Source organism: Rhinolophus hipposideros (assembly GCF_964194185.1).
Source record: "Rhinolophus hipposideros genome assembly, chromosome: 8".
NCBI classification, from domain to species: domain Eukaryota; kingdom Metazoa; phylum Chordata; class Mammalia; order Chiroptera; family Rhinolophidae; genus Rhinolophus; species Rhinolophus hipposideros.
Window position 1 is genome coordinate 75,930,021 of NC_138054.1, and position 23,026 is coordinate 75,953,046.

The window sequence follows — 23,026 nt, forward strand, 5'->3', positions numbered from 1 at the left end:
TCCAAGTGATTTTTTTTTAACTTTTATTCATTTAAGTGTGTTTTTCCAGGACCCATCAGCCATAAGTCAAGCCGTTGCCCCAATCCAGTTTATGGAGTGTGCAGCTCACAGTGGCCCATGTGGGGATGGAACTGGCAACCTTACCACCAAGAGCACTGCGCCCCGATCAACTGAGCTAAAGGGCTGCCCCAAGATCTCCAAGTGATTCTGATGCATGCTCAAGTTTGAGAACCTCTGCTCTACAGCATGGCATCTACTCACTCTTCAATAACTCTATAAGATGAAAATGAGATTTAACTAATACAAATATATTTAAGGCATTTTTTTTAATTGGAAAAAATTTCTGTTTTGTCTTACTAACTCATTAAATTAACACTAATGTGACTTTCATTGGAAAACGGTTCACTTTGTCAAGTTATTGGATTAGGAGTCCCTTTGTAAACATAAATGTGGCCAGCACTAGACAAGCGATCCAAAGTTAGCATGCCATTTTGTCTATTCTACATCTGGTCCTAGGTAGCAGGAATTTCTCAAATTAACTGATTAATTGCAACCCTTGAGATGGGGGGGGAAAGTGGGTTTTTTCCTTCTTAATTTTAAGACTAAATGATGTGTAGATTCAACTATTAATTTACAAAGAAAATACAAAGAACAAAGAAACCTGTTTAACCCTACCATAGAACTGAAATTGGCAAAATCCAGACCAAGTAGAAACTCTACAGAGTAAATGACCTGATTTCTCCAAAAAACAAACAAAAAAAAGAGAAATAAGGAGGAATCTATGGGTTAAAAGAAACTTAAGAGACAAATCAATTACCTGCAATGTATTCTAACTCAAGTTACAAAAAAACGCGTTTCAGACAATTGGAAATTTGAACACTAAATGGATATTTGATATTAAATAATTGCTGCTAATTTTTAGATGCAATAATGGTGTTATAATTATTTAGGTGCACTTATCTTTAAAGAAATACCAAATTATTACAGATAAAGTGATACGATGTCTTGGATTTGCTTCAAAATACCACAGGAGAAAGAAAAATAGGTGTACTGGGGGCAGCCAGTTTGCTCCGTGGTTAGAGCACAGTGCTCATAACACCAACGTCGCGGGTTTGATTCCCACATGGGCCAGTGAGCTATGCCCTCCACAACTAGATTGAAAACAATGACTTGACTCGGAGCTGATGGGTCCTGGAAAAACACACTGTCCCCCAATATTCCCCAATTTAAAAAAAAATGGGTGCATTATAGAGATGAAACAAGATTAGCCATGAGTTGGTAATTGTTGAAGATGGGTGATAAATACCTGGGGTTCATCATATAACTATCCTATATGTTTAAAGCTATCCAAAATTTTTAAAAGTTTTAAGCTAAATGAAGTTAAAAGAGACTAGCAAAGCTGTGACAGTCATATTTGTCCCATGTATTGCCTGAAATATTGAAATCAGGAAAAGATTCGAAACAAATCTATTTAGGACTTTTAGAGCTTAAAGCACAAATCAAAATACTGTACTTTGCAATCCAAGAAAAGAGATGGCTAAAATACATCCTGCGTGCTGCTCAGCTTTCCTAAGTATTTTTAATTCTCTAACAACTATATGACCACTATTATACCATCCCAGTGTCTAGCTCCATACAGATAATTATGTTGATGACCTTAGCAGCCCAAGGCGTTATTAAATGGTTATAGTGTGTGTACATAGTCTCATTCTTTCCTTGAGCCATTCTATCAACTTCTTCCTAAATGGGTGATGGGAGAAACCACAGCTGAGGTGCTGCATGAAATCTGTCACACTGTTTCCATCAAAAGGCAAGTTAGATCTTTACCTTCATCCTAACTTACATAAGAAATTTATTTTTAAAAAGACATGAGTAAAAGAAGAGAAAAACTTCAAGATAGCGGCCATTGTCTGGAAATATTTATCCTCCAAATGTACATAGTACACATAATTGACAATCTAACTCTATCATATGGATATAATTATTTTAAAATATCCTATTTAAGAAATATACCAAAGATAACAGTGATTATCTTCCTGTAGAGGGATGTTTTTCTTTCTTCTATTCTGTATTTCCCAGACTTACTATAATGAGCAGGTATCGTTTTGATAACTAGGAAGAGATAAAAAGTGTCCCTCCACTCCAGGGACAGAAGAAAATTTATTTTACCACCTTATATAGTAAATTATAAGTCCCATTGCACAATTCTGTTTGGCCCAATTTAATACAGGCTGTAATTTTGGGGTTTTTCTAGCCCTACCTTTGCTTGTATCCCCAATATAAACTAAACATCTTTTTCTCAGTTCTCCTCTTGAGTGAGGAGATAGGTCACCTCTGTTTGTTTCTTCGAAGGGTAGGTAACACTAATCTTCAAATCACTTCCTAGTTTGAAATCTACTGATTTCAAGAAATATCCATAAACTAGTGTCTTTTTTCTAGACAACTGTCTGCCCAGACTGAACCCCCTTAGAAGTTATCCTATCATTCAAACAAATTTGTTGTAACTGATTTGTTGCTGCTCCATTATGGCACGCCTTTCAGTCTCCTGCTTCAATTCCTCCAACATACATAAAATCACTTCGATTTTTGCTCAACCCCGCCCTGCTTCTAAGCACCAATACATTGCGATAATGTAAAAACACATTCAAATTTCATGTGGCTCAACCTAATGTTCACTCTGATATCAGGTTCCACCTGATTATTAACTACATGTAGAGGTAGGTTTTTAAAACACATTTTCTCAATAATTAAAAGCCAACAACTATAATCGCATCCTTGGTAAACTGAAGAAGGTTTGAGTTTCTTCACTTGGCCTTGATATACGTGTGCAGAAACTGCTTGATGCCTATCCAAGATGTCTCCTTTTTCTTATTAAATCCCCTTATAATTAAGGGCAGAATATGCCCATCTAAAAGGCTACATTTCCCAGCTTTCCTTACAGACAGAGGCAGCCAGCAGTATATAAATGGAAGTCATTGCCCTTTGGCCTTCCACCCTTCCCCCTACTGCTTTCTTGCCTATAACGCAGATGGCTGACTGGGATGTAAGCAGCCATCTTCTGACCTTTAAAATGGAAGCCAGATGTTAAGGCCGGCAGAGAATAATTGAGAAGGAGACTAGTTCCCAAACTTCATGGGACCAAGAAAGTTTGTTGTTTAATATACACATAGATTTTAGTCTATAAAATAGACCAAGGACTTTAAAAAGCATCCCATTTATATTAAATAGCTAAAACCTGGTTATGGACACGTACCATAGAAAGGGAAAACAATTTACTGATTAAGAGTCTGGTTCTAAAGTTAGACAAACATGAGTCTGAATCTGTTCAGCCAATTTACTACCTATGTGGCTTCTTGGAAACATTACATCTCGGAGCCACAGTTTTATTAAACTGTTGATAGTCAGAGTGGTTCTGATTATTAAATACTATTGCTTACTACTATCCCTGGTATTACTTGTAAGACTGAGCATGTATACTCTATGACCCAGCAATTCTACTCATAAGTATCCACCCTAAAGAAACTCTGAAGTGCTTATACATGCCTACACATCACACACACACACACACACACACAGACATCTCAGAACACACAAACAAGTATACATGTATAAGAATGCAATGTTCATTGCAGCACTGCAATCTCTAGCATCACGAAAATGAACAAATTATTTGTGGAATCATTACACAATGGGATATTATATCACAGTAAAAGTGAATCAACTACAATTAAATGCAATAACATAAATAAATTTCTTAGAAACAATGTAGAGTGAAAAAGCAAATAGAAGAATTCAAAATATATCATTTTCATAAAGATCAAAAACAAGCAAAAGTAAATGGTATATTTTGAAGGCTATATATATATATAATAAAATTATTTTTTAAATAAATGTAGTAATCTCTGAGGAGAAGGCAGGAGAATGGACAGGGGAGGGGAATATTGGTGGATTTAACAGTATGGGTAATGTCCTAGTTCTTAAGTTGGACAGTAGGTTTATAGGTATTCTTTTTATTATTATACTTCCTAAATTACATTTTATCTTTCAGACATTCTTTTAATGTACCAAATGTCACATACGTATATAAAAATAATGTGTAAGGATACTAGATGCTGATTTAAATAAAACAGAAATTCCATTCTTGCTACACTCAAATAGTTGTTGCTTCAGTTTCAATAGCCAATTCTCACCACTTTACACAAGAAAATATAACACTGTCCTTAGTAGCTTTCCAAGAACTGTTCATTTACTTTGTTTTCTCTCAGTGCCAAATTTCTCTTGACAAAATTTCCACATGATTTAAGACATATAAAACATAATTTCTATGGTATGAATAGTATAAATGTGACAATTTCCACAAGTATGTCTTATAAGGAATTAGGGAAATGTTTAAAGAGAACAGGGAAAAAATTTTGTAATTATTAAATAACTTCAATTTATAGCAAACCAAAACGCATTTTAGTTGTTATACTAAAATAATTGAAACAATTTAGCTAGTTAATAAGAATTAATATGAAATACTCTAAAATTAATCATTACTATATTCAATCTATTGTGTGGAATATCTAAAATAACTACATTTTTAATGACATCCAAACACTGGAAGAGTCTCTAGTTGCACCTAACAAAAAGAAAGCCATTCATCCTTGAGGGATTAAGAGGCCTATTTAAGATTCATAATTAAGCAACGAATTTAAAGTTACACTTATCCATTAATTTGGCCTTCCCTTTTGCACACACCCACAGCTGCTCCCCTCCCATTTCTGAATAATTACACACCAGCCCTCATCTCACTTTGTTTTTCCACCACACTGCATATTCTCTCCATACCCAGGATTCTTTCCTTTCAGCCATGATGTACCTTTTCCACCTCCCTCCTTTTGTATGGGTTTACTTCATTCCATATTAAAAACACAAAACACCTGAAGTATTCACAAATACTCTGTTTACCCTTATAAATGTCTTTAAATACATCAAAGAGCATGAACTAGGCCAGTGAATGCTAGGACAACACTTTGAGATTTAAACCAGCTAGCTATCTTCTTCATTACTTGACTTACTGGTCAAAGTTACACGCTGAATATTAGGGAGAGGAGGGAGTATAGGCATGAAGCAAAATGCAGTTCCTACCTCAATGAAATGAAAAACGGAGTCATTATTGCAAGTAAAATTCTAATCAAGTATTATACAAGTTACAATTCTTTACACAACACACAAATCCCCAAATTTCATCTAACAGAAATAATAGACCAAAATGAAAAGTGGGCTCTAAAATATCAAATATCCAAAATGTTCACATCATGCTTAGTTATCCTAAATTGTTTATGTCCACATTTTGCCAAATTCCAATCCAACTGGCTATGGATAGGTAAGATAGCAAAGGAGATTCCTGTTTTAAATAAGAAGTTGAAACAAACTTTAAGGTTCTTTTCAATCATAAAAGTAATATATATAGATGTAGATATAAGTACATATATATGATGTGATTGAAAAATATGGTGAATGTTTAAATTTAAAAAATTACTATAGTAAAAGACACATTGCCATTCTCCATCATGATAACGCTCCGTGTCACACATCGCTTCTGGTACAGTAATTTCTGTCAAATGAAAACATTACAGTGTGTCCTCATCCACCTTATTCACCAGATCTGGTGCCATGCGACTTCTGGCTCTTCCCCAAAGTCAAAATGATTCAGGACTCGAGGCCATGACAGTGCAACTAAACACACTCACAAAAGAGGACTTCCAGAACTGCTTCAGGAAGTGGCAAGAACGACGGGATAAGTGTGTCTGAAGCGAGGGGCAGTATTTTGAGGTGGATTAATGTCAGTGTGTCTTTTACTGGAATAATTTTTTTTATTTTAACATTTAACCATATTTTTTGATCACACTTTCGTGTGTGTGTGTGTGTGTGTGTGTGTATGTGTGTTGCTACAAACATTTACGAAAGGGATACAATATTACACATTATCAAGAACCCAAATCTGTGTCAGTATCGTTTTTATTCTTACATTCATTCACAGTATCTAATTGAAAGACAAAAATCATCTTCAAAGATCGATTTTTCCATACAGCATACCATGTCCATTCTCCTGTCACAGTCACAATGGACGTTCTGACTGATTCACAAGCATAACACAGCCTGAGGCCATCTAGCAAACACTGTTACATCTCTGGTAAATCTTTAGATGTCAATCTAATTCAGCCAGCCCAACAAGATTTGCATCACTGAAAACAAATTTATCTTCTAATCTTGTTGCCAAATCTATTTAAGGAACCCCACTAAAACAGACAATAATTAAAATGGCTAATATTCAGTTGTTAACATATAATATTCTAATGATAATGTCACAATGCACATCAATTCAATAACTTTACCGCATTTTCTAACTTAAAAACTGAAAGAAAAACAGAACATTAAATACCTATACCTAACCACAAAATTGCCACAGGGATACCAAAGACAGTTTGGGGAATATAATCAATAATGTTGTAAAGATTTTGTAGGGTACCCGGTGGACACTTGTCTTATTAGGGAGACCACCTCATGGACAGTGTAGGTGCCTGACCACTGTGCTGTACACCTGAGCTGAAGCTGAATAATAATGAAAGTCAATTATAATTTTATACATATATACATACATATATATATACATTTATATAAATGTATACACATTTATATACATATATACATATACATATATATGTATATATATATATATATAGTCACAGGGTGTGGAGTATAGCATAAGGAATAGAGTCCATGGAATTGTGACAGATACATATGATGTCAGAGGGGTAGTAGAATGGGGGAGGGAGGTTATTATTTTGTGAGGGGTATAAATGTCTAACTATTACATTGTTTTGTACACCTGAAACTAATTTTAAAAAAATACCTACAACTAATACATTCTACTGGTCCACAATACCTTTCTTCCTTTAGAGTTATGAAACTCATTTTTTTCATGTAGAGTGATGCTATGTTACAGTGTAAAAGACACCATCTTAGATCTAGTCTAATTTACAGTATTTTGGATTGGTGATATAGCTACTTTAAAAATCATCAGTTTAAAATTTGAAACTGCAAATAACATTAACCAAACTCCTATTATGTGGCAGGTACATCCTTAAAGAGACATAAACACCATCTTTATCAATATCACCAAAAAAAAAAAAAAAAAAAGACTTATGTCCTCAAAATAGTCTGTATGTGATTATCACCAGATAATTAACCAAGTAACAAGAGGTGCTACATGGTCACAAAGTCAACTATAGCATAATTAGAGCCAATATCACTAGTAAGAACTATTTTTATTACCACAAAATTTATAGACTTATAAATGGAATTACATTGTTTTTTCAAATTAGTTTTGAAATCCTGATTTTCTTCTTTAGAATCAAAGAAACTATTACAGAAAGCTTTTAACAAACTAACATCAGATGTTGTTTGTTTGTTCCATTGGCCAGGGTTGAAACCTATACTCCTAGTATGTAAGCAGGAGAGGAACTTTTTCTTTTCTCTTATCTTCCAATAAACTGAGTTAATATTCTTATTAGAATTAAAAGAATTAAGTAAGATTTCCCAATGAAATCAGAGTGGGAGAAGTTGGGGGCATGAAATCCATAAAGTTTCATATTTCCTCTCTAAATGAAAAATGTTAAAGTTCAGAAAGAAATAACATAAAAATGTTTATAGCATTAATACTGTTTGATAAAATTATGGGTAATTTTTAGTTTTGTCTTTATATTTTTCTTTAATGCCTAATTTTTCTAAAACTCCACAAGTATTACTTTTAAAATCGAGGGGGAAAGCATTTTAAGTCATTTATTTCCATAGATCTTTGCAGAAAAACTATCTCTAAATTAATAGCACGAGTTAGGTAACTTTTGACAAGTTTTAACTCATTATAGACTTATTAAAAACAGTTCTTCCTCCAAAGAATACACATCTAATAAAACCTCCCTATAACCATATAGGGAGAATACTCATCAACCAAAGAATACTCATCTAACCAAACCTCCCTAAAACCTTCCTATAACTCATTCTTCCTCATCATTTGACCCCACACTAAATGTTATGATAATCTAGTATTCTATCAGAAACTCTGAAATATGTCCTGAAAGCCAAAATCACTATCGACTGATTTTCTATGTGCTTTTCATATCCCATCCCTTAGGGTAATTCATTAAGAAAGTCAGGCATGGAAAGTCCCCAGTAAGAAAAGTAAATGTCATGCTTTCATTTTCTTATCAAGCAACACATTGATATCGTAACACACATTTCTTGGTACATCACATGTCAGAGAGTTGTAAACATTTTCTTTTGGTTATACAACATACAAGTATGGCCAATCTCTGGATATTTTGGTTTCCCTATTTAGGACTAAAATAACTTTCTATCTCAAAATTAAACGTAATTGTAACCAAACTAGAACGTGCTGGGACAACAGAATAGCCACATGAAAAAGTTAACTCAAAATGGGTCAAACATATTAATAGAAGAGCTCTTAGAGAAAAATATCAGTGTGAATATTCATGACCTTGGATTAGGCAATGTTTTCTCAGATAGGAAACCAAAAGCAAAAGCAACCAAAAATGTTTTGATAAACTGGACTTCAGCAAAATTAAACACTTTTGAGCTTCCAAGGACACCATTAAGAAAGTGAAAAGGCAACACACAGAATGGGAGAAAATATTTGCAAATCATATATCTGATAAGGGTCTAGTCTCCAGAACACTATATAAAAGAACTGTTATAACTCAACAATAAAAAGACAAATAACCCAGTTAAAAACTAGGCAAAGAACTTGAATAGACATTTCACCGGAGAAGATACACGAATTGCCAATTAAGCACATGAGAAGATGTTCAATGTCATTAGGGAAATACAACTCAAAACCACAATGAGATACCATTTCACACCCACTAGGACAGCTTTAACTTTTTTTTTTTAAAAAAAAGGAAAATAACAAGTACTAATGACGATGTAGAAAAAGTGATACCCTTATACATTGCTGGTAAAAGTGTAAAATGGTGCAGGCACTGTAGAAAACAGTGTGGCAAATGCCTCAAAAAGTTAAACATAGAATTACCATAGGACCCAGCAATTCCACCATTAGGTATATACCCAAGAGATCTGAAAACATGTATTCATACAAAAACTTGTACATCACGTGATAGTTCCATGTTGATATCAAGGCCAGCTTCATCGACCATTTCTTTTTTTTTTTAATTAGTTTCAGGTGCACAAGACAAGGTAATACTTAGACGTTCATCATTTATATCCCTCACACTGTGGATCCCCCCTTCCCCCATCCCCTCCTCCCCTATCCCTCCGACATCGCACCGAGCCATCACATTATATATATATATAAAATTATAGTTGACCATTTCTTAAAGCAGCATATCTACTTGGTTTTGTGGTATTGTTGGAGTTGTAGCGCTACTCATTATGTCTTCAATTTGTTGGTTTGAACAGTGTTTCAAACTGGAGTTCAAATTTATCCATCAGGACAGACATCCTTTTAAGGTTCATGCTCCTCAACGTAGCATCCATAGATTCAACTACACCTGCCAGGGACTCAGTTACCTTGCCCATTGGTACAGCAGTTTGAACTCTGACTGCCACAGCATCAACCCTAGCATTCATTCTCAAGAAATTAATTGTGTGGTTCTTCTGATGGATTGCATTTTCAGCACGTATTCTTGCAACTTCTGTATTGCCTTTCTGAATGGCCTCTTCAACCTTGGCCTTTTCAGCCTTTTCTTCTTTATCACATTCTTGGCATTCCTATTAAGTTCTTTTGCTGCAAACTTCAAGTTAAATGGGTGTTTCTCCTTATTCAACATGGTTCCATGACTTTTCTCAGGAGAAGACAACCCCAGGCAGCGGCACAAGTTTAATGGGAAGACCCTACGAGTGGCGGCTTAGTCTGATCCTACAGCCAGCAGGCAACTAGGATTGCAATCCCACTGCCTGTTTTTGTGCTAGGCCTGCTGGGAGGAGAAACCGTCTACCTATAGCTTTTTAAATGGTAAATTTTATGGTATGGGAAATATGTCTCAATTCTTTCAAAACAGATATGAGAAGGGGCAGAGCAGTGAATAGAATACTGTACAAAGTTAGAAAGCTATGGATCAAATTGTCTCTGCCATGAATTGATCAAGTCATTCTGGATTTGGAGGCCCCAGTTTCCTGATCTCTAAATGAGGAGATGGACCAAATGATTTTCTGGAGTCTCTTCTGGATTTAACTTCTAATTTTGACTATTAATCATTATTATTACCAAACATGATGAACATACAAGTCTAACCATTCAAAAACCTAAAGCACCCGAAGATAAGAATAAGGAAAGTGGGAATTAGACTTGGAACGTTAGAGAAGAAAGGGCAAATCATGCCAAGTTTAGAACATCATAAAAAGGAAGTAAAGAGAGATAAAGCATTTAATAATGAAAAAAAGTAAATTAATGAGATAAGCAAAGGATATTTGACCAGATAAGTACTAATGAGCTACAATAATTCTTAAGGAGAGAAATTACCTTCTCCATGGAAGCCCTATCTAAGGAAGATGAAGATGGCAGGATAAAGTGGCAAGAAAAAGACTAAAGGCAAGACGATCAACTAAACAACACACAGATCTTGGTTTTTAACACCATTCTCCCATAAAAGGAAGGGCTCCTGGGTTCTTGATTCTGGGACTATGGCAGGAATAAGCAACCAGTAGTGCCAGGAAGTCAGAAAGTGTACACACACATACACACACACACACACACACACACACACACACACAGAGGTGAGGTATGTAAAAGGAATCTAGAGGCCAAATAAAAGAGCTTCCAAAAGCAAAAGCTGGAACAATTTGAGCAACAAAATATAGTATTGAATTATGACCCAAAGTATAAAATAAATACCCCTATCAGTATGAATCTAGACTGATATATACCAAGGGTGCCAAAAAAATGTATACACGTGCCTTGTAGTCATCTTTTGTTATTGGTATATATTGAGTATTACAATTTTAATACAGTTTTTTCCTTTCTTAAAATGTGTATACATTTTTTGGCACCCTCTATATAATATAAATGGCTGAATAAATAAATGGAGGAAAACATACGAGTCTCTGGTACAGAATTCCAAATAACTAAGGTAAATACTTTTCCCCCAAGCATAATTCTGCACTCCTTAAGTGTGGGCTGTGCATGGTGACTTTTTTTCCAAGAGTACAGTATGGAAAGGAAGAGGGGGAAAAAGACAAATTTACAGTGGAGAAGCCTGACCTACCTCAAGTCAAAACAAAGGTGAACATCAACAGTGTTTAGTCATATTGACGGTATGTACCTTTGTTAGGATGTAATGAGAACGGCACTCTACCTCTGGTTTCCTCCCCAAACCACATTTCCAAGTCTAATCATGAGAAAAACATCAGACAAATCCCAATTGAGGTACATTCTACAAAATGGCTGATCAGTAATCTCAAAATTGTCAAGGTCATCAATAATAAGAAAAGTCTGAGGCATTGCCACAACCAAGAGAAGTCTAAGGAGGCATGGCTACTAAACATAATGTGGTATCCTGGATGGGATCCTACAACAGAAAAGAGGACATTAGGAAAAAAATTGAAGAAATCTGAATAAAGTATGGACTTTAGTTAATAACAACGTATCAATATCAAACATACCATAGCAATATGAGACATTAATAATAGGAGACACAGGAACATTCTCTATAATCTTCACAATAATCCTATATATCTAAAATTGATAAAAGTCCACATATAAAAAAGTTAATGCAACAATTTAGCTCTGGTCTGAGCTAGTGCTCTGTCAGCGAGGAATAAAAGGACGAATCCAAGACATATTAAAATGAAAGACATAACAGAACTGGATGCCAAAGAGAATATGACGGGTGAAGGAGATAAAGAAGTGGAATATTAAACAGAAGTTGCAAGTCTGGGAAAGGGAAAAATACTGTTGCCATTATTTTTTTAAAAATCAATGAAACAGGAAAGATACGACAGGAAAAGTGAGGCTGGCCGTCGAAATGCCCACTGAGTTTCTCCCTTCCCGGCCCCTCCCATAGATCCCTCCTCCTATGCTGGTCAAAGGCAGCGCTATGATTTCTTCCTTCATCCATTCCCCCAGCACAAACTGGTCACTAAGGATTTTAAAATGAGTAAACCGACAAGGTCTTGCCCTCATAGTCTTATAGTCTAGCAAGGAAGAGAGAAATTTCAAAAGAAATTACAAAGATACTGAGTATTACAGAGAAGTACAGAACGCTAAGGTTATGTAACAAGCAAACCCAACCATAAGCCCTGTTCCTTAAACAAAAAAGCTAATTGTCCTCACTTCACACAATCAATGAATTCTCAAGTGAAATGTAACCTAATACCTAAATATCTCTCATCCCTTCCACTGTCACTGTCTAGGCTCAGGTCGCAATAATCTTTGTTCTGATTTAACATAGTAGCCTTTTTTTAGTCTTCCTGCCTCCAGTTTCAGTCCTCTCCCATTCACCCTCCACTGAGCTTCCAGAATAATCTTTCAATAATATAATACAATCTGCTCATGGCTCACCATATGTTTCCAAATAATGTTTAAACCCCTTAATAACGGCATCCATGATCCCTCACGATCTGATTTCTCACCACTTGATCTCTTTCCACACCATGTACTCTAGAGCAGAGAATTACTCAAAGGTCTCCAAACATGTTTCACCTTTTCATGCCTTTATACTTACAGTTCGCTCTGTCTGAAAAGCTCTTCACACACACGCCTTTCCAATTGGCCTAGCTAATTCCCGTGTGTCCTTCAAGAATCTACTCAAGAGTAAACTTCCTCTAGGAAGGCCTTCCCTGGCTACTCCTTTGCCCCTAGTAGAATCGGCTTTCTTTCCTTGGTTTTTCTTCTGTAATCCCATAATATCCTGCGCATATCTCCTTACAGAGCTATTCCCACTTTGACTAGTGGTTTCCTTGAGGGTAGGAATTGTGTCTTCTTCATCTCTGAAGCACTTATTTTTAGTACAGTGACTACCAAAGAATAAGATACTGGAGAGGCGAACGGTGGATAGAGGTGATAACGTAAAATATCCAAATGGAGTTATCCCACAGGCAGCGAAGAAACAGAACAGGACCATGGGTGTCAGCGTTGGGAAATGCAGATCTTAGAGTCAACTGCTTCCAGGAGTAGTAGAATCTTTAAGAATAGGTAAAATCTTAGAGAAATAGAAGATGAAATACAGAGGAAAAAGCAAAGAGTTTCTCATTGTGTAACAGGGTTACTTTTTACACACTAAAGTAAAACCAGTCTGACATGGTCATGATTTTAGCATGGAACGCTGTTTTTGATGAGAAGAGTAATTTTGTCATACCTGCTTTTCTAGATACTTCAAAACAAAGAGGAATAGAAACATAAATGAAAAATCATTTGGATATTTTAAAGTTTAGTAATAATGGGAGCAAGGGAAACAAAAACAAACAAAAAAAGATATTGTTTTAAACCAGTCAGTCATATGTATTGACCATGTCTAAGATTTCTAGGTGTTATAAGGAATATAACAAAGTAAAAGATTAGTCCCCACACATAAATTTACAATATAGTTGGAAAGATGTCATATACAGGTAAAATGATACAAGGCAGTGTAAGATATGTCACATACAAGCGTAAAAGTTTTCAGACTAAAAGGAATCCTTTGTTGAGAAGAATCAATTCTCCCTAATTTATCTTTTTTTTAAATGTGGATTTTCATAAATTGAGTTTCCTAAAAAGAGATTCAGTATGTTTACAATGTGAGTACATGAAAAAGAAAACAGTCGTTGCCTCCTGGAGGTGGTGAGTAGGCAGGGATTACCTGGGAAGGGACGCAGAGAACCTGATGAGAGTAAGATAATGTTCTGGATGGTGTTTCTCAAGTCCCCAGACCAGCCTCACTGGCATCATGGGGGACTTGTTGGAAATACAAATTCTCAGGCCCCACTTCAGACCTACTGAATCAGAAACTCTAGGGATAGGGCCCAGTAATCAGTTTTTAAAAGCCCTCCATGGTAATAACTATTGCAGGCAAGATCCCTGACGAAAATAAAAATTAGTCTGCAAAACTTTAAAGAGAAACATGACATTTGCATAACTTCAAAGTATCTCCCCCAAAATATTTAATTACTGTGATGGTTTTAATATACATATCCATACATTCTTTCATACTCTCATTTCCAGGAGATGGGGCTTGATTCCCTCTACCTGGAATGTAGGCTGGACTTAATGACTTGCTTCTTAGGACAAGAATTTGAAAAGGAAAAAAACATAACTTGACAGTGGAGAAACCTGGCAGATACTCACTTAATCAATAATAACTGACAGAATTAGTAATAATTGATATAACCCGCAATAATAATTATTGATATCATATATGCCCTCCCATGTGATGAGGACTGCCGCCTTGTGGGATTCTTCCCCTAAATAAACCACCTATCAAATCATGAAAAGAAATCAGACAAACTCAAATTGAGGGACATTCTACAAAATACCTGGCCAGTACTCTTTACAAGTATCAAGGTCATGAAGGGCCAAGAAGAGACTGAGAAACTCACAGATTGGAGAAGACTAAGGAAGACCTGACCACTAAATCCAATGTGGGGTCCTAGATTGAATCCTGGAACAGAAGAAAAGACAATAGTGGAAAAACCGGGAAATGGAAATAAAAACTGTAGATATTAGTAGTATTGCACCAATGTTAATTTCTTACTTTTGATAAATGTACCAATATTATGAAAGATGTTAATATTATGGGAAGTCGGGTAAAGGGTATGAGAACTTTCTGTTCTATCTTTGCAAGACTTCTAATTGGATGAATCTAATGCAGACTAGAGTTTGAGAACCTCTGTTGTATATCATGTTCTATATCTTGATTGAGATGTGGGTTATACAAGTATACGTACTTGTCAAAACTCATTGCTCACTTTAAGATTTGTTAATTTCATCACATGTAAATTATACCTCAAAATTAAATAACTACAAAATCTAATCTCAGTGTTTCCCCTTCCCTTGCCCCCAACACACACACAATTTTGAGAACTAAATTGTTGCATGAAAATGGGAATGATTCCCTCTCGAACAGGTAAAGGGACGCACAGAGACACTTAAGTTAGTCAAGTACTTCGTCAAGCAAAAGATACGAAGTTATTATGTAGGAAGGAGTGAGTTCTATACATAAAGAGCTTTATGATTCACTCCTTCAAGTTTATCTATCCCAAAAAGTAAATCAATGATGAACATCTCAATGAAAAGCATGCAAAGCAGGGTTTGGCACATAACAGCAATTACCTTAGCTCTTGATTCTTTTTAACTATAGTAAGATTGCATCTATTTCTCAAGTACGCCTAATAACACAAAGTTCAAATACTAGTAATATCAGAGCGAAGTTATCAACAGACTTACAGTGGCATCCTTATGAAAAATTATGAAACAACAAGAGGTCTCATCTGTCTATTCTCTATCTGGCTTCTCACTCTTCCTTTCTACCATCTTAAAATGGAGACAATTGTTCTCTTGCTTAACAGGTTCTTGCTACTCAAAGTGTGGCCAGACCAGCAGAATAGATATCATCTGAGGCATATTAAACTGCAGAATCCCAGCTGCCCCCCACCCCCCCACCCCACCCCGTCCCAGACCTACTGTATCAGGATCTACATTTTAATAAGATCCTCTGGTAATTTGTATACACATTGAGGTTTAAGAAACAGTGACATAGGACATAATTAACTTTAATATGCCTTTGCCCAAAAATGTTGCATAAGAACACCACAGTAACAGTTCAATAATTTAGACTACAATAAATGATGACTGGTGAAAATCTGAACAGGATGAAATGCAAGTTGACCATTGCCCCTCCCATAATAGCAGCATCCATCTAATCAGCATGCTATCTACAGACCAGTTTTAAAATCAGCTAAACCTGGGTTTAAGTCTCAGTATCCCAGTTATTAGCTGCATTACCTTAGACTAGTTATTTCACCTCTCCTAGCCTCCTCAGTTTACTAATTTATAAAAGGAAAATGCCATCTGACGCATGGGATAGCTGTACGAATATTAAGTAAAGCCCTTAGCACAGTATACTCAATAAATCTTACTTTTTCCCATCTCCCCTCCTTTCTGCTTTTTGAATAGGACAAGATAGACTCAAAGACAAATGGTGCCATCTATTCATCATCAAAATATAATGAATACTTCAAATATATGGTGATGGAAGGAGAACTGATTCTGGGTGGTGAACACACAATGGGATTTATAGATGATGTAATACAGAATTGTACACCTGAAATCTATGTAATTTTACTAACAAATGTCACCCCAATAAATTAAATAAATAAATAGTGTGTATATATATATATATATATATATATTTAATGAATACAGCAAATATGTTTTGATCCAAAATGCTTTTCTGATGCTGGTTTTTACTGATTTAAGCTCAATGTTTGAGAAAAAAAATACAAAAGAAAGTTGAAATGTTCAACTGGAACACACACATATCAGAAAATTTTCAATATGATTTAGAACTCGTTTTCTTTTAAAATTTTTCAAATTTAATTTTTAAAATATATTATGCAAAATAATGCATCACGAAGTAAATTACCAGACCTATAATTAAATTTAATATAAGATGTAGTAGCTCTTTGAAAGTAAAAATATAAAAATATTAAATACTCAACAAACTAAATATACAAAATACACTCAGCTCAAAATCTAACTGTACTGTGCTCTCAATATTTAAATCGTCAACTGAGGAATTTAAAAAATCTAACAAAATGTCTAGATTTCTGTTTATAAAACAAGAGTATACGCCTCAGAAAAAAGCTTAGTTCTTCTGTAACTTCTCATAGTTCTCTATCCTATTTATAAACCCTTGAACTTCAGAAAGTCACCCCAAAAATAAAACTCTAAATGACCAATAATATTAATGATAAGATACCAGGCTAATTTATTTCTAAGCGATTTGCAGAGCATGTGGTCTTTTAATACTGTATTTGAGTTACTCTAATACCAGAAGCAGCGGTAAATAGAATTAAAGTTAACATGAAAGAGTAAGTGTACTGAGGGCCTGAAAAAATAGACTATTTAGCCAGAAACTGAACAGAGGAAACATCTCAGGCTGAAATATATACGGCTATATCAAACTCAGGTTAGGACTGTTTTTTGTGGTGTTTTTTTTTTTAATTAAAGTTTATTGGATGACAATTGTTAGTAAAGTTATAGATTTCAGGTGTACAATTCTGTATTACATCATCTATAAACCACATTGTATGTTTACCACCCAGTCAGTTCTCCTTCCATCACCATATATTTGATCCCCTTTACCCTCATCTACCACCCTCTCCCCTCTTACCCTCTGGTAACCACTAAACTATTGTCTGTGTCTGTGAGTTTTTGTTTCTCATTTGTTTCTCTTGTTCTTTTGTTGTTTTTGGTTTATATACCACAAATCAGTGAAGGCCTGTTTTTTTATCCCCACACTAACACTAATGCAAACTATTTGTGAAAGATATCTGCATTTGGAGGTGGGGAATGTTAAAGAAAGCTTTTGGCAGTCAAGTATGACTAATTAGTATTGCACACTTCTGGAAGAAAAGATATTATAGAAATATATGCAAATAAATTTATAATTGCACATAAAATCCAAATCAAGTTACTTCATTCACAAGTAACTTATAATAAACAATTGCAATCGATGATTAGAACTCAGACTATGCATGTTACAAGCTCTTGGTTAATATTTGAAGATTATTTACTATGCGAAGGTCGACTGACTGTAAAAGACGCTTATGCTTCAGGACCCCCTGCCAAGGCCACATGTTTGAGGAAAGACTGAATTCTCTTTCTATTGTCTCTATAGAAAATGATATTACAAAGTCATAAGATGAAAATCTTTCGAGAAGTATGAAGACAAAAAATATATAGGAAAAAATTATAGCAGTGTAACAGGCAATTAATTAATAAACAATGTTCTTTTTCGGAATTTTGTAATATTTGTGCTACCTTTCAGCATTTTAAAATACGTAATTTGTTGTGATTTATTTTCTCATTATAAATATTTTTCATCTCTAATTTTGTATCCACAATACTATATTCTTTTTTTTAAGCCTCTGTTGTTAAGCATTTTGAATCCTGATGGAATAATTTAACCTGCCTCATACTTGTAATATCATTGTAGTAAAGACCTGTTGAAAGATCTCTCCTTCTATCAGAGATCTTGGGTTTTAGTCATCACCAGGTATGACATACCAAGGCATAGATCAAATTTCAGTGGAATTCTATTTAGAACTTTTATTTCTTAACACCAAAGTCAGCCAGAGAGAAATAGTGATGGAAAGGTGGTGAAATGGAAAAGAACATCTCATAGATAGGTGGTATAGCTGTAGAAAAACAGATCCATTTGCAATGAGATTATCTATTTAAGCAGGATGGGATACAGCTAAACAGTAAGAACATAATCAAAAATAATTCAGCCAGCTGTTGGCAACTAAAAGTGAAGATGCCTGACAGAAAACAGGAGACCCATAGAATCAAAGAGAGAAAAAATGATTTAAAAATAACTAATGGCAGTTCCTCAAAATGTTAACATAATTATCATATGACCCAACAATTGCACTCTTAGGCACATACCCAGGAGAAATGAAGACTTATGTTCACACAAAAACTTGTGCATGAATGTTTATAGCAGCATTATGTATGAGTCAAAAAGTGGAAGCAGCCCAATGTCCATCAGCTGATAAATGGATAAATAAAATGTGGTATAACCATATAATCGAATATTATTCAACAATAAAAAGGAATGAGCTACTGATACATGCTACCACATGGATGAACCCTGAAAATGCTATCCTAAGTGAAAGAAGCCAATCACAAAAGGCTACATATATTGTATAATTCCATTTATATGAAATATCCAGAATAGGCAAATCTATAAAAATATGAAGTAGTTAATGGTTGCCTAGTGCTGGGGTTGTGGGGTGGGAAATGGGAATTGACTGCTAATGGGTACGTGGTTTCTTTTGAGGGGAGACAAAAATGTTCTAAAATTAGATTGAGATGATAGCTGCACAACACTGTGAACATACTAGAAAACAATGAATTGTACATTTTAAATGGGTAAATTATATGCTATGTTAATTATATCTCAAAAAAGCTGCCCCCCCCAAAAAAAACCCAAGGTCAGAACATATATAAGTCAAGTACAAGCTGGATTTTAAAGGAATATCATTTAAAATGATAATTAGCTGCTATTCATTAAGTGCCCAGTATGTGCTAAGCACTATGTTTAGCATATCATATGTTATTTCTAATCTTTTCAGCAATTCTAACAGGTAGGTTTATCATGTTAAATGTTATATAAATTTAACAGATGAAGAAACTGAGAAACAGGGAGGATAAGTAACTTAACTGAATACACACAGCTCATCAGTATCAGAGCCAGGATTCTAAACCAGAGCTGTGACTACAAAGGTCTTTGACCCTATTACCCTTTTGTATCTTAGAAACAAGTCCAGGAACCTTATATCAATAGCCTACTTCTATCTATATCCCCTTCCAGAATTCATAGTCTGGGATACAAAGGACACTTCCTTTAACATTTAAACTCAGCCTGCTCGAGGCACCAGGTGTTCCATCTTGATCACACCAAGTTCTCTGTTTATCACCACTGTCCTCAGCCAAACTTTGGACTGATTCATCTCCTCAAGCAAAACTCTGCGATAAAATTACAACAAACTGAAGAATAGCTCCTTAGGTATCAAATGGTGTTAAGAATCAAAGAATGGGAAGGAAATATTTATTGAGAGCTATTTTGTGCCAAATTACTGAGCTATGATCTGAGATTGTACAATCTGGGGTAAACGATTAAAAGGAAGCCCCCCTCCCACCTCTACCCCCAAACCCCTCTACTGTTTGTGTTTCTCTTCTGTGAATGGTAATTAGACGTTCTATGGGTGACTGTGGTCTCCCCTAAGGTTTATACAGACGTGGTGACCATCACAAGCAAGAAGTGGGTCCTGTCTCAGATATAAGCATAGGCTGGCAAGATAGAGATCCTCTTTGTTTTCTGGGCCTTCCCCTCTGGGTTTAGAGCAATCTGGATACACTGGAGCCACTCCCAGGCAGAAGGGTTAGAGATGGCTTCGGTCACTGGGAGACAGACATATGTGTTATGGTCAAGAAGGGACGGGTCCCCATAGAAGACCACAAATTAAAGAGGAATTTTATCTTGTGAGCCAGATTATATACGGTAGAAGTATACAAGTAACTCTGTGCTGACTTCTCTTTTGTATCTCTGAGCCTTTAGTAAAGTACTAAATGTTCCAGCCTGGTCTCAGCTGTGTACTACAGGAGTATTAAGAGAAGACTCACCTCTGGGACAGAAAATTAAAGAGAAAGCAACACTCCCTGATGTCAGCAAAGGATTCCCCAGGGGACGGTGAATCTTTGGGAACAAACGTCTTTGCTGTGAGCTCCAATTACGTATTCCTCCCCGTGTGCAGAACCTCCTTCTAAAGCAAATTCTGGAGGATCCTGACTTTTATTTATTAAGATAGAAAGCAGAGCGTTCCGATTAAAAATGAACCTTACTATAAACCCAGGTCTGTCTGATTCCAAAGTCTATATTCTTATTGGCTGCTACATCAGACTGCCTCTGAAATACTATTAATAGAAAACTCTTCAGCAAAAGAATGGGAGAGAATCATTTAAAAGGAGATGAAGGAGGAAGGCAAAAAGGAAGGGCGGGAAGGAGGAAGAGAAAGGAAAGGGAGAAATTTCACCAAAGCATAAAAATTCATTGTGGATTGAATGTCAAAGATGGAAATATTTAAATTTAATACATGCACTTAGCATACATGCAGAGTAGCACCTGATATATAGTTAGCATGTGATATGTGTTAATTCCCTTCCTTAGGAACAAAGACAAGAGCCATGTAGAAAAATGCTGTCTTAAGTTTTAGCTTTTGAAAAAGTTGTAACGATTATAGAACAGATATCCAACAAAAAAACCCTACATGTCCTTGCTGTAAAATTATTCCATTAAAGAATCCAGAATCGTGGCGACTATAAAGTTATATATACATCAGTTCTCTGTTTCAAACAAAAAGGGGAACATACTATCTCACTTCTCCAAATTGTTTCAATACAAAAAAAAAATGCAAATTCATGAATTAATTGCAAAATCTTTTGCTTTTTTTATTTACTTTACCAGCATAAGGTATAATATTTTTTTGTATCTGCAAAAAGTTCCAAAGATTCAGGGCACTTCAGATTTCAGGTAGCCTGTGAACAAGTTCCTCTGCAAAAATACCCTCCCAAGAATATCAGCCAAACCTCTTCCTGTTTTTCAACCTTGTATGTTTACTTTCACATCTGCTACAAAAGATAAAAGCAACAATGGAGACATCAACCACATGACAGTGTCCTACCAACCTGGAAATGAAGTTATGAAGCAGCCAGAGTTGCTGTGAAATGGGTTTTTAGACACGCAGGCTTAGAAATGTTACAGTTTAAGTCTGAATCTAATCCAAAGATCGCCATGAGACAAAACCATATGGTATATTTCTATGTATCTATGTTTATTTATATATAATAATCATATTGACACATAAATACCCAATGTAAGTCGAAAAGGCTATGGTTATTCTTCTTAACCAAAGACTATTCTCCTCATCTCCATGAGGTCAGATTTTATCAAACGGAAAATGGAACAAACATTGTTGAAAATGGAACAAACATTGTTGAAAATGACAGGCACATGGCAAGGTTTGGTTTTGTCTGTTATTACTATGTATTCTATGCAATGTGGGTATTAGCCCCATTTTACAGAAGAGGAAACTGAGGCATAAAAAAGTGCTTTCCCAAGATCACAATCATTAAGAAATCATTAGCTTTGACAGAAGGCCTACATCCAAATCGCTCCTTCCCCACTTGCTCATGACATGTTAAGTAAAGGTGCAGCAGTAAAGAATTGAAGCCAGTTTTCACTTGCTGGTTGTGTAACTTTGGAGAACTTACCTAACTTTTAACCTACAACTCAAAATGTGAAATGCAATTAATCACACCTACTTCTTAGGGTTGTGGTGAGGCTTAAATGCAAAAATAAGGGCTAATATTCATCCAGTGCCAGACACTGTTCTAAATACTTCACATATATAATCTTAAGTCATTTAATCACCATAACAACCTTAAAAGGTAATTTTTATCACCCTCATGTTATATAATAAGCAAATTAAGGTACAGAAGTAACTTGCCTAAAGTCACCAGCTAAAGAGTGACACAACTAGAATTTAAAACCAGGCATTCTAGCCCTGGAGCCCACACTTTCAACACCTATGTCAGACCCATAAAGCACAGGATTTGGCTCATAATAAGTCATCAATAAACACTAGCATTATTATTTTACCTGGTACATAATACCACACAGTAAACACTGGCTGAAATGTCTTAAACCAAGTAAGAGCCAGAATTTTAACCCAGGTTTTACTCTGTGCTTTTTCCATACCTACATGTCTTTCCATGACACAACACCTCTATTCCTAAGTTATTTTGTGCATGCCCAGTCATTTCTACCAAGATTAGATCATTAAACTTCCTTAGGACAGGGGTCATGCCTTCTACCTTTTTGTGATCACAAGCACTCACAGGGGCCTGCTCATTGTGGAAAATCATCAATTAACATGTGTTACATGACTGATCATGCCATTCCTGTTTAAAATTCCCCCGAGACTTCCCGACCTCAACAACGTACAGTCTGTAGCATAGCCAACAAGGCACGACATGAACAACTTTTTCTCTGATCTACCACCTCTGTGAACTCAACTCCTACCATTTTCCCCTAGATCATTTTGATCCCGCCATGCTGGCTTACTTAATGTTTCTCAAACACACCACACATGCTTAACCTTTGTGAGTGTTGTTCTCCCGCCTGGAAAGCTCTTTTCCAGATACCACTCAGGACTCTGCTCAAGAGTCACCTTATCAGAGAGGTCA

General features: G+C 35.5%; 1 protein-coding gene and 1 pseudogene across 19 annotated transcripts in view; both read right to left on the reverse strand.

Moving 5' to 3' along the window:
* EPB41 (erythrocyte membrane protein band 4.1) overlaps nt 1-23,026 on the reverse strand; it is a 171,959-nt gene that overhangs the window by 118,846 nt on the left and 30,087 nt on the right. The gene's annotated exons all lie outside the window — the stretch shown is intronic.
* On the reverse strand, nt 9,396-9,851 carry LOC308500644 (charged multivesicular body protein 1B2-like; annotated as a pseudogene). The gene has a single exon. The product of its transcript is annotated as a charged multivesicular body protein 1B2-like (transcript).